A 13033-nucleotide genomic window follows, 5' to 3' on the forward strand; every position below is an offset into this window, starting at 1 on the left:
AATCAAAATCTCAGTAGGTGTTAATTGACTAGGTAGTGGGGATCCTTTCACCGTGTATCCATATACAAAATTACCATGATTTATGCTTTATTTTTTTAAGATTTTATTTATTTATTCGAGAGAGAGAGAGAGAGGAGGAGGAGAGGGAGAGGAACAAGCAGACTCCAGGGTGAGTGCCGAGCCCAACGCGGGGCTTGATCTCAGAATCCTGAGATCATGACCTCAGCTGAAACCAAGAGTCAGATGCTTAACCGACTGAGCCACCGAGGTGCCCCTCCATGATGTACACTTTAAATATCTTATAATTGTATTTGTCAGTTATGTCTCACTAGAGCTGAAGGAAGAAGAAAAGAAATCGCATATGTAAAGCACTTGAAAAGAAAAATCCCAATAGAGTTCTTTCTATTGATTCTAAAATTCCAAATGGAAAATAAAGACTCAAGACTAGCTAAGAAGTATTTGCAGAATAAGAACATATGAATGGGGCGCCTGGGTGGCTCAGTGGGTTAAAGCCTCTGCCTTCAGCTCAGGTCATGATCCCAGGGCCCTGGTATCGAGCCCCATGTCAGGCTCTCTGCTCAGTGGGGAGGCCTGCTTCCTCCTCTCTGTCTGCCCGCCTCTCTGCCTACATGTGATCTCTATCTGTCAAATAAATAAATAAAATCTTAAAAAAAAAAGAACATATGAACAGTAAGGACAAATGATAGGACTTTCCTTGTCATATCAAGTCTTATTATAAAGTTGTAGTATTATGACAGGCTGGTATTAACAGAGGGATAAGTGATAGAAGAAACAGAATAGAGGTCCCGGAAATAGAGAGCACACATATGGAAACTTGAGACATATGACAGGGTTACCATTATGGATCAATAAAAGAAGAGTAGATATTGGTGCAAATCATTGGCTATTCACTAGGGGAAAAATAATAATGAAATTAGATCACCACCTCACACTAACAGGCATAAAGACCTGACTATGAAAAGCAAAATACAAAGAGTTTTGGAAGAAAATAGAGGACAATATCTTTATAAGGGTAGGGGGAATTTCCTAAAAATTAAGACACAAAAATTATAAAAAACAAAAAAATGTTGGATAAATCTGACCAAATATGGTTTAAAACCGTGTACATCAAAAGATGTGATAAAAAGAGGAGGAGAGGGGCGCCTGGGTGGCTCAGTGGGTTAAGCCTCTGCCTTCGGCTCAGGTCACGATCAGGGTCCTGGGATCGAGACCCGCATCAGGCTCTCCGCTCAGCAAGGAGCCTGCTTCTGCCTCTCTCTCTGGCTGCTTCTCTGCCTAATTGTGATCTCTTTCTATCAAATAAATAAAATCTTTTCTTTTTAAAGATTTTATTTATTTATTTGACAGAGAGAGATTACAAATAGGCAGAGAGGCAGGCAGAGAGAGAAGGAGGAGGAAGCAGGCTCCCTGCTGAGCAGAGAGCCCGATGCGGGACTCGATCCCAGGACCCCGAGATCATGACCTGAGCCGAAGGCAGCGGCTTAACCCACTGAGCCACCCAGGCGCCCTCAAATAAATAAAATCTTAAAAAAAAAAAAAAAAGAGGAGGAGAGAAATCACAGATCAGGAAAAAATATTTGCAACACATATACCAAGGAATCTGCAACATAATGTGTTTTCTTAAGATTTTATTTACTTATTTGGGAGAGAAAGTGAGAGAGAGAAAGCTTGAAAGGGGGAAGGTCAGAGGGAGAAGCAGACTCCCCACTAAATAGGGAGCCCAATGTGGAGCTCGATTCCAGGACCCTGGGATCATGACCTGAGCCAAAGGCATACGCTTAACGACTGAGCCACCCAGGCGCCCCTTCAAGCATAATATAATATAAATTCCTTCAAGCCAATCACTTGGAGACAAGACCAATAGAAAAACAGGTCAAGAAAGGAGTAGGCAATTCACAGAAGAAAAAGCCTGAAAGGCTAAGAAACATAAAAATCTGATCAACATTTTGGAAAATCAGTTCAAATTAAAACAAACAAATACCAGATCAGAAAAAAATTAAAGTCTGGCAATTCTAAGTCCTTGGGAGGATGTAAAACAACGGAAATTGTTATCACACTACTAAAAAAGATAATACAAATGACACCACCACTTTGGAAATTAATTTCATAAGAAAATTGAAAATGTGCACATCCTTCCTAGGTATACACTGGAAATATTAATATTTTATTAATTGTTAATTATAATTATATCCATGTAATAGATATTTTATTTATTGTATTTATACATGCTTATAATATTAATTATTAATAGTAATACAAGGAAACGTACATTTGTATATTTCTGTAATGTAATCCTACACATATGTTAAAATGGACAGAGCCACATGTAATAACATGAACTATAAACATAATGCTAAATGAAGAAAGCAAGCTGAAGAGGGATAAACACAGCATGACGTTATTTCTTAAAACCTGATCACTGCTGGTGAACACAATATATATGCATCAATATATAAAAGCAAATCCAAAATAAATAAATAAATAAATAAATAAAAGCAAATCCAGGATATGATTGGCTCTGGGGAGAAGGGAGAGGGCAGGACTGGTGAGGGACACAGGAGGCTTCCATTACACCAGTACGTCCTGTTTAATCGGCGGTGGGTACACAGGCATTTGTCATATTTATATATGTAAGTTGAGAGACATGCCACATCATATATGGAGTTTTACTGGAAAGTTCCAGTGTTATGCCCCAATAATGGGTCCGTGATTAAAGGAGCGAGAATGATACAAAGCAAAGGTCAAGCAAAGCTTTATTTCGCGCCAAGCATTAAGAATCTAACCGAACATTCGGGGAGGCACCTCTTACAAGAGGGTGACCCTTCTCTGTTTCACAGACTAGCTTTTAAGGGCAAAGGCCCTGCGGTCGGGCCTGGCCACACACAGGTGGCCAATGAGATTGTAACACCCACAGGAAACTCCGCAGTGATGCTAGGTGACCAATTGAGTTACAATTTACCCTAGTAGACTTGTGAACCAGCCTATTACACCTTGATTGGGATTGGCGCCCAAAGGGCAGGGCCCATACTCCTTGGTAACCAGGGAGACAGTATGCATCCCCCCGCCCCCCCCATCGGTTGTCTCCACCTGGCCTGACCCACCTTTGTATCTAGGCTTTGTTACCAGAAGCTGGTTTCCGGGACTTGTCTCTGTTAGGGTACGGAGTCGACCACCCCTCAATTAGACAGAGAACACTCTCGATAATGCAAGTCATGCAGTGAGGTTTATTTCCAGCTAGCTGGGGTCCAAGTATCCGCCCGGCGCAGCGGGTTTCAACAAGGACCCTGAGCGCTCAAAGCCAGGGGTTTATACAGCATTTTCAAGGCACTTTCCCATAGCTACACACATATCTTGCACCCCACTTTGACAGTTTAACTTTGTTTAACCTTTTGCCACCCCAGCATCACCCTGGCGCCATCCTGGCAGTTAAGTGAGATTTAGGTTTAGAAGAAATTTAACTTTATTTCCATTTCCTTCTGCCTCAGCCTCCCTCAGTTTTATGGTGGGGAGGGCGACCTTAAGCCTTGAGGAACTGAGCCCTTTGTCTCTGGAAATTGGGCCACTGAAGAGATAGCCCTTTTTGTTGTAAATCACCAGGACATTTGCAAACCAAGGGAGACTCCTGTCTTGCAGGATTGTGATCTCTGCAAGTTAACTGTTTTTCTTTAACATTTGGTCCCTGTGGCGCCATCTCCTAACTGCCCTGGTGGTATATGATTAAGTTGTTTCTTAGGTTTTAGCTATTTTCTCTTATCTCAAGTTACGTGCGCCCTGTGGGCTGGTTAGGGATGCTCAGTAACATGGCTTCCCGGCCTTCAGGATGGCCATTCTTATGCTAACCCACTCTTACAGTGCAAGGTGCCAGCTTTTGCTTTGCCAAGATGGCTGTACTTATGTCAGGGCTAGACTTGAGGTGGGTACAGCCTTGTTTTTCTTGGCCTTCACACCTGGAGCTGGTTTCTGGGACTTGTTTTTAAGTTCCCTGGGGGAGGGGAGCAGGGACAGTTTCTAAATAGGTCCTTACAGCAGTAACTAAGACAGAGAGGATAAACACGAGGACAGACATATATCGCAAAGGAACAGACTAGAGAAAGTGTCCCGTGTAGGGGAAGGCGGTTATCACAAAACCAGAGGCCCCTGAGAGCCAAAAACTAACTTGAGCAGGAGGTTCCTTGAGATCCCTCTCTGGGATGCCAGCCCCAACACCTGGCAGCCCAGAACCCTCTCTTCCTCTTTACCACAACCTCAGTTTCCCCCCTCTGACTCTCTCTGGCTCATGTGGGCACACTCTCTCTCTTATTCATCCTCCCTCCAACTTTGGAAGTTTGAATCCCCATTCTGCCACCCAACAGCCAGGCCCCCTGAGCCTGAGACCCTTGTCTGTAAAGTGAGGCCCACACCCCCAAACTCGCAAGGGTATTAGGTCTGTAGAGGACCGTGCCTCCAAGCTAGTCCCCATTCTCCTCCCTCTTCTCCTGCACCTTCTCCCTCCCCTGATCAGGCTGAGTCCCCACCTGCTCCCTCTCTAGCCTGGGCCCACCTGCCACAGCACACCTGCTCCCCTCCCCCAGCTTGTAAGAGGGTCACCTCATTGGGCCCAGAAGGAAGCCTCAGGGATGTGGTCAGGGCCATGGAACTCTTTACTTGCTTACTTGCTACCTCTTTAAACAATAAAAAGTTAATTAAAAATTAATTAAAGAGGGGGCACCTGAGTGGCTCAGTGGGTTGAGCTTGATTTCCGCTCAAGTCATGATCTCACGGTCATGAGATTGAGTCCTGCATCAGGCTCTGCACTAGGCATGCTTGGGATTCTCTACCTCTCCCTCTGTTCCTCTCCCTCCCACTCTAAAAAAATAATAATAAATTAAAGAGAGGTGGACTCTGGGGTCAGATGTACCTATATCTAAATTCCATTGCTGTCTTCCGGCCATGGTGTACTGGGCAAGTTTCTTAACCTCTCTAAGCATCTATTAAAACATAGCTATAAAATGAGGATAACCGCATCTACTTGTTAAAGGTAACGAGTGCATCATTAAATAAGATAATGCTTGTCCAAGCATGGAGTGGGATCTCTGGCCCACAGTGGTCATGGGATGAATGCTAGCCAGCTTTTCTCATTCCCAGGCTGAGCTGAGTCCTGGGACCATTAGGAAGCGGCAGTCAGCCCTTTAGGACAGTGGCATCTCTCGTCATGCTCCACGCTGTGGCCAGGACCCCTAGCACTTCTTCTGTCGGCGCCCCCCCATCCCCCATCCCTGACACGCAAGCAGGACCTGAGATGGGAAGTGAGAAGTGGGGATGGTATTGCTGACAGGGCCCCAGTCCCTGTCCCCACTGAGTAGCAGCACCCAAAGGTCTTGGGGACCGGTTTAAGGATGAGAAGAGTTTCTGTGATACGTACCTGTGGTTGCCTCTGTGTGTGTGTGTGTGTGTGTGTGTGTAGGGCAGGTGTTTGTGTGTCTGTGTGGAGTAGGTTTGTTTGCAGAAAGTGAGCCGAGGGTCTTTCCTGTCTGGCTTTCTGTGTCCTCCGAAGGTTTATATCGTGTCTGCCAGCCCCCAAGTGTGTTGTCTGTCTGTAGAGATTGTATTTCATCCCGTGGGTGACAATACACATCACGTGAGGGGACAGCATGTCTCTGTGACAGTTTGTACATTGTGTGTAGTGAAAGGTCATGGGTTCTCTCGGTAGATGTCAAGGGTCTGTTGTGTGTTAGGTATTTGTGAAGGGCCGTGAAGTATGTCCATGGGTGCTGAGGGGGTGTTCCGTGTGCCGTGTGTAAATGCTGTGTCTGGTGGTGGTTGCGTGTTAAGTGTCTGTGAGGAGTAGAAGGATGTGTGCTGAGTCTGTGGTGATGAAGGAGGGTTGTGTGTCTGTGGGGGTGTGATGGTGGGAGGAGAGTCAGACATAACCCAGGTCTGTGGACCCCTCCAGGGCCTGACCAGCCTTAAGGATTCTATGGGGCAGCTAGACAAAGCAGCCAACCTGACCCTCACACCCAGACCATCAGACTCTTACCTGAGAAACAGCAGGAACAGTGGTCTAAGGGATGGCAGCAGGCTGAGGGAGAGATGGGGGCCACTGAGAGCATGTTTCCTGGTCAGCTTCTCAGAAGACTCAGGAACTGGGGTAGAGAATAGGAAAGAAGCAGAAGGCAGGCCCAGACCCAGGGGTGTGACTCACTTTACGCTCCAATCCCCAGTCAACAGCCGAATGAAGAATTAGGGGAGGCCTGCCTGCGGGCTCTGCTGGGCAGGACATAAGGCAAGGAAGCCAGGTCTGTGGGTGGGGGCCCCACCCTGAAGTCACTGGGAATACCGACACCTAGGCAGAGAGTCTCCCTGCGCGTCAGCTCAGCCCGCAACCCTCGGCTGGTCCCTCTGATATGGAGCCTCTCTGGGAGTAAGTGTTGGGCTTAAGCTGGCAGAGAAACTGAGTCCCTTGTCTGAGGGGGAGATGAGCACTGATCTCGACAAGGTTCCAACCCTGCCCAGGAGCCCCCAGCCTGAGGCGGGGAGTGGAGATGGCCCTGTCCTCGGGAGCCATGTTTCAGTGGCTTGTCAGCCATGGTTCAGTGGTTTCAAGAGTTTCAGTGGTCACAGCCCCAAGTCCACTGAGCCCAAGCTGACAGAAAAGACCAAAAGCTCCTCTCAGAAGATACCCCTATCTGAGGGGACACGTAGCTAGCCATGCCCACAGGGAGCCGCAGTACAACGGGTGTGACAGAGCCTGCCCACCGATGCCCCCAACCAAGGAAGAGACAGCCTTGCCCTGAGGGATGCCCAGTCTGTTAGAAAAGAGGAAATTCTGCCTTAAGAATCCACCCCTCGGGGCGCCTGGGTGGCTCAGTGGGTTAAGCCGCTAGCTTCGGCTCAGGTCATGATCTCAGGGTCCTGGGATCGAGTCCTGCATCGGGCTCTCTGCTCAGCAGGGAGCCTGCTTCCCTCTCTCTCTCTCTGCCTGCCTCTCCATCTACTTGTGATTTCTCTCTGTCAAATAAATAAATAAAATCTTTAAAAAAAAAAAAATCCACCCCTCTGAGGGGGAGACAGCCATCACTGCCCTTGTGAGCCGCCAGTCTGAAGGAGAAGACAGATCCTTGTTCTGAAGAGTCCCCTCATCTAACCAAGGCCGAAGACCGAAGTTCTGTCAAAAGCCTAGAAGTGCCTCAACCCTGTGGGCCTCTGTGCTGAAAGTCACTCCTTGTCTCCGCCTCATCCACCAAAATATCTGATTGGGCTTAGCAGGAAGCAAAATATCAGGACACAGACAAAAAGCAAACTAGGCCATTGCACTGGGGGACATTCTCAAATACCAACTCGAAGAATCCACTAGCCTGGGGTTTGACCACTGCCTCTGGTCTTCAACTCAAGCCTCTAGTGAGCGTCTCCAAGCCTCAGTCTGCTGCGTGATGCCACACGTACTCCCTACCTTATACCTAACAGGATGCCTGGCCTATAACAAGAACTCAGTAAATGAAAATCACTTCATTTACCTAAGTTTTCTACCTGCGTCCCAGAACTGGGGGTCAAAACAGCTTCTCAGAGATTAAGAGATTAATCGTTAAGAGATTCTGATCCAGGGGTGCCTGGGTGGTTCAGTGGGTTAAAGCCTCTGCCTTCGGCTCAGGTCATGATGTCAGGGTCCTGGGATCGAGCCCCACATCGGGCTCTCTGCTCAGTGGAGAGCCTGCTTCCTTTTCTCTCTCTCTCTCTCTCTGCCTGCCTCTCTGACTACTTGTGATCTCTGTCAAATAAATTTAAAAAAAACCAAAATCTTGGGGCGCCTGGGTGGCTCAGTGGGTTAAAGCCTCTGCCTTTGGCTCAGGTCATGATCCCAGGGTCCTGGGATCGAGCCCCGCATCGGGCTCTCTGCTCGGTGGGTAGCCTGTTTCCTCCTCTCTCTCTGCCTGCTTCTCTGCCTACTTGTGATCTCTGTCTGTCAAATAAATAAATAAAATCTTTAAAAAAAAAAGAGAGAGAGAGAGATTCTGATCCAGCAGTGCTGGTGATGGGGCCCAGGAAACGAATTTTTAACAAGCACCCAATGATTCCAAGGTGGACAGCCCATCCTGCAGAGCAGGCTTGGAGGAACTTTAGAAGAAGCCAGGGACTTCCTTCCGGCACCCAAAGGCACTTATCAGCTACGCTCACCTACTCCCCACCAAGGCACAGGGAGAGCGCCGGGCCATTGGCATCCCTGACAGAACCCACATTTCCACCCTCCACTCATCCACTTCCTCACGTGGACAGACCATTTTTTGTTTTTTGTTTTTTTGTTTTTTACTTCTGTATTTATTTTTTCTTCCAAGTTTTTATTTAAATTCCGGTTAGTCAACAGTGTATGCGAGTTTCAGGTGTAGTGATTCATCACTTACAACACCCAGTGCTCATCCGGAAAACCCCTCACCCATCCAACCACCCACACCCACCCACCTCCCCTCCAGCACCCCCTCAGTGTGTTCTCTATCATTAAGGGTCCATATTACGGTTCATCTCTCTCTTTTCTTCCCCACTGTGTTCCTATGTTGTTTCTTAAATTCGACATGTGTGTGAAATCGTAGGGTATGTGTCTTTCTCAGGACTTACTGGCCTTGCCTGATGTGCGAGCGCGGGCACAGGGAACGGGGAGCTCCCAGAGATCCCAGAGATCCAGTTGTCGGTCTCCCCAGCCCTGATTTCCTCAGTGGGAATCTTCAGGGAGGCCAGAGACTGCCTTTTCACCAAGTTTCCCAAGTGTGCTGGATTCTCTGCTCTGGCTCCGGATCCCTGGGGCAGCCGTGCTGGAGGAGCAGCAGGGAGGACTGCCCTCTGGGCACCACGCATCCAGTTGCCCTGATCTCCTTAATTCTCAGGACAATGGGGCTGAAGAGCAGAGGATGCGGAGGTTCTAGAAGTTTCTAGGCTACAGTCCCTCCAGCGCCAAATGCGGGCCTGTTGCCTCCATTTACAAGCTTTGTTCTTATAAGACACAGAAACTCACCAGACTTCGTAGTAGAAGAACGGGAATGGAGAAAGTATTTTGACCCTCGCTTTATCAAAGAGGAGGAAGCTAAAGCCCAGAGAGGAGAAATGATGTGCGAGGATTTGCAAAGCTACTGAGTGGAAGAGCAGATATGGACTGAGGTGACTCCAAGCCCTTTTCGGAGCTCCTGCCTCATCACTCCCCCGAGTTCACGGGGAGAAGCAGGGACCACCTCCAGCAAGGGGTGCCAGGATGGGTGGGGGTGGCGTGGGGAGGGAGAGGGAGGAAATGGAGAGGGGCGGATCCTGCTTCCCTTCTGCACCTCTCCACCCTCGCTGCAGGCCAAGACTCATCCGCAGCCTCCCACGCTTACTCCTTCCTCCTCCTACCTCCCCCTACCTCCTTCTGGGCCCTAGCGAAGCCAAGCCAAGCGAAAGAGGTTCCAAGGTGGGGCCTGGCTGAGAGCCACAGGCCCTGGGGTGGGGTAGGGTGGGGAGAGGTGGGAGGGGTGGGAGGGGTGGGAGGGTTGGGGTGATTGGGAGGGTTTAGGGGGCAACGACTGATGATTTAGGGGGTCACGCCTCTTTCTAAAGATACTATTCCTGGGGCACCTGGGTGGCTCAGTGGGTTAAAGCCTCTGCCTTCAGATCGGGTCATGGTCCCAGCGTCCCGGGGATCGAGCCCCACATCGGGCTCTCTGCTTAGCGGAGAGCCTGCTTCCTCCTCCTCTCTCTCTCTCTCTCTCTCTGCCTGCTTGTGATCTCTGTCAAATAAATACAATAAAATCTTAAAAAAAAAAAAAAAAGATACTATTCCCACTCTACCCCTGAGGAAGCTGAGGCTGAGTTGCACCCCACGAGCCGGGATTCTAACCCTCCCTGTCTCGCTCCTTCTGTTTCACCTCCCTGGTCCCACAGGCAGTCATTGTCCGCACAGGGGGAGATGTGAGGGGGCGGGGTGGCTCTCTGCTCCATTATTCACAGCAAACCGCAGGAGGGACAGAAGTGGCTCCCCCAGCCTGTCATTCTCTCCGGGGCCTGGCACTCCTCCAGTGAGCCTTTCTCACCCCAATATCCCCTTAACCTGCTCACAGATGAAGGGTCTGGGGAAGCTGCCACAGCCACAGCCCTGTGATGGAGACATCTTGGCTCCCACTGTTTCAATTCACTGCCCAAAGCACACCCCTCTCCTGGGCTGGTCATCACCAAAACAATCACACTGAACAGTTTTATGGGAATGGGCAGGGTGCACGGCCCATCTTCAAATGGTTCTGCCGCTACCATGTGCCAGAAAGGAAATGGGGAGGCTTTAGTGCCTTTCGGAATGTAGGATGTCATGGCTGAAAACCAAATTCCTTCACAGGAGTTTCTGAGGTCCCCGGCCTCACTTCCGCCCGCTTCTACACCTCTAAGTGATGAGGGAGCAGGAGGCTGGCTGAGGACAAAGCAAAAGCTGGCACCTTGCACCCCCTCTCCACCCACTCCCCTCGGTAATGTGTGTGACATTTCTTAGGCACCCCTGACTGCCATAAGCGAGAAACAAATAGTCAACTTGCAGAAATCACCATTCTACAAGACAGGAGTCTCCTTTGGTTTACAAATGTCCTAGAGATCTACAAACAAAGAAGTTACCTTATCAATAGCACAATTTCCAGAAGCAAATAACTCAGGTCCTCAAGCCCTAAATAAAGTTAAATTTCTTCTAAACTCAAATCTCACTAACAAGGACACTTGATAGGAGAAATGTGAAACTTTATCTCTAGACCTCCAAGATAGTGTCGAAAATCATTCCCAAGCATATGGCCTATTGATACACATCTAAAGGGTCTCACAAGATTTTTACTACTAGTAATAAATAACCTTTCTCCCAACAATAGCTAGCCCCTCAAGGTCCTGCAGACCTTGCTTCCAAAATTCCTTAGAGACTAACATCACCCCCTTTGTTCTCACCTACCCAACTCCTGTGTATATAATCAGCCACTCCTCAGGATAACGGGCAGCAGCTCTCCCTGCCCATGGGTCCTGTCCCCATGCTTTAATAAACCACCGTTTTGCACCAAAGATGTCTCAAGAATTCTTTCTTGGTCATCGGCTCCGGACCTCAGCCCACCGACCCTCACCTAGGTTCTGGAACTTCATCACAAGCACAGCATCGGACCCCGCTGGCTCTCTGCACACTGTACCCTCCACCTGAAACAGCATTTCTCAAGTCCTAGCCCACCTGTGCGAGACACTTGGCAATCCCTGGCAGTCCATCTCCCTTTCCTCCTTCCTCACCAACAAAACTTCACTGGGAACAGTAGGCACCCGCTCCCGAGGGGCAACTCCTGGTCTGCAGCCTGCCCATTCTCCCTGGCCATTCTCTGAAATTTACAGCTGGAGGTAGCCATGTGATTCATCTTCTAGAGAATGACACGTTTGGGGGGGAATTTTGCTTCCTGGATGACTTCTTTCTGCTCGCAGTTGGGATGAGGTGTGGCGCTGCCACAACCTTCTATGAGATTAGGCACGGAAAAAATGACAGGCCTGCTGAGAGAATGGAGGGGAAGCACAGAAGAGACTGGCTCCTTGGTAGCACTGTGGGGCCTGCGACTGAGACCAGAAACTGCCTGCCACCAGACTTCATGAGCAAAATACTCCCCTGCTTGTTTATGCTAATTATTCCATGCAGCTGGAAACATTCCTAACGGATGCATCAGACGTGTCACTTCCCCTGTCACTTCCTGGGGCACCTGGGTGGCTCAGTTGGTTGCATCTGCCTTGGGCTCAGGTCATGATCCAGGTCCTGGGATGGAGTTCCACATCAGGCTCCCTGCTCAAGTGGAGAGTCTGCTTCCTTTTCCCCTGCTCGTTCTAATAAATAAAATCTTTTTTTAAATTTATTTATTTGACAGAGAGAGAGATATCACAAGCAGGCAGGGAGGCAGGCAGAGAGAGGAGGAAGCAGGCTCCCCATGGAGCAGAGAGCCCAACGTGGGGCTCGATCCCAGGACCCTGGGATCTTGACCTGAGCTGAAGGAAGAGGCTTTAACCCACTGAGCCACCCAGGCACCCCTAATAAATAAAATCTTAAAAAAAAGAAATGTCACTTCCTCCAGGAAACATGCCTTGGCTGGTAAGAACAGGACCAAGGGCCCCCTCCTCGGGGCCACATGTGCCTCTCATGATCTCTGCACTTGCCCCCACACCCATGGGCCCCAGCAGTCTGAGGCAGGCAGCAGGGCCCCTTGGAGTTCACATTTTATTTCTACGCCAGCCTATCTATCGAATGCAAGGACACCTACCACTGACTGCTGGCACAAGCTTCCTGGGGGCAAAGCCCAGGCCCAGCCCTCGGAAGCTTGCAAAAACAGTTGAAGCAGGACAACCACAGAACCCCTGAGGAAGGGACGGGTGTGTCCACACACATCCGGGAGAGAGGCAGGCTGCGTCTGGCCTGGCTGCAAGAAGACACTGCTGCTTCCTGCACACGACAGTCTGCATTCCCTCCGGACCTGTGTCACTCAGCAGGGTGACAGAGTATGGGCCCCTCTCTACCTCTGTCTGCTTCCAGCTAGAGCCACACCCCCACTCTGTGCACAGGTTCATCTGTAATGTCCGACTGCTTAGCTGCACTCGGAAGGACAGCAAGACACCCCAGCTTCTGTCCCCTCCCACAGGGAAGCAAGTCAAACATGCAGTGTCTCGATACAAGACGGTGTGCCTTCATGATTACTGTATCTCTTTGCTTATCTACAAAAATAGCGTCACATGTAGTTAAGTCACCCAGCTTCTCCTGTCTTTACAGTTTAGGTGTCATCCTTCTGTTTTCCACCTTGTATCCATCCCAGGAACAGATTCTGTCTCACAGCCAGCAGGACGTTTGAGAATATACTACAAGCTGGGTGCTTTCATATATTACTTCACTTAATTCTTAACATAATCAGCAAACTCATTTTATACCTAACAGTGTATTAGCAACACCCTCTGAGCACCACGAGGGCAAACTTCATATGCCGTTGCTGACCCTCCCTGAAAGCTGCCACACTGACCTACATTCCCATTTTGTAGA

The 13033-nt window shown here is 49.1% G+C and overlaps 1 protein-coding gene across 3 annotated transcripts in view; it reads right to left on the bottom strand.

Annotated features, from left to right (window-relative positions):
• Positions 1-6144, bottom strand: part of PTAFR (platelet activating factor receptor) — a 43612-nt gene extending 37468 nt beyond the window's left edge. For all 3 annotated transcript variants that reach the window (XR_006383132.1, XM_044237568.1, XM_044237567.1), the window contains exon 1: positions 6038-6144. The gene's annotated coding sequence lies outside the window, so the exon portion shown is untranslated. The remainder of the gene's footprint in view (positions 1-6037) is intronic.
• Positions 6145-13033: the final 6889 nt, after the last annotated feature.

Source organism: Neovison vison, chromosome 2, assembly GCF_020171115.1.
Source record: "Neovison vison isolate M4711 chromosome 2, ASM_NN_V1, whole genome shotgun sequence".
NCBI classification, from domain to species: domain Eukaryota; kingdom Metazoa; phylum Chordata; class Mammalia; order Carnivora; family Mustelidae; genus Neogale; species Neogale vison.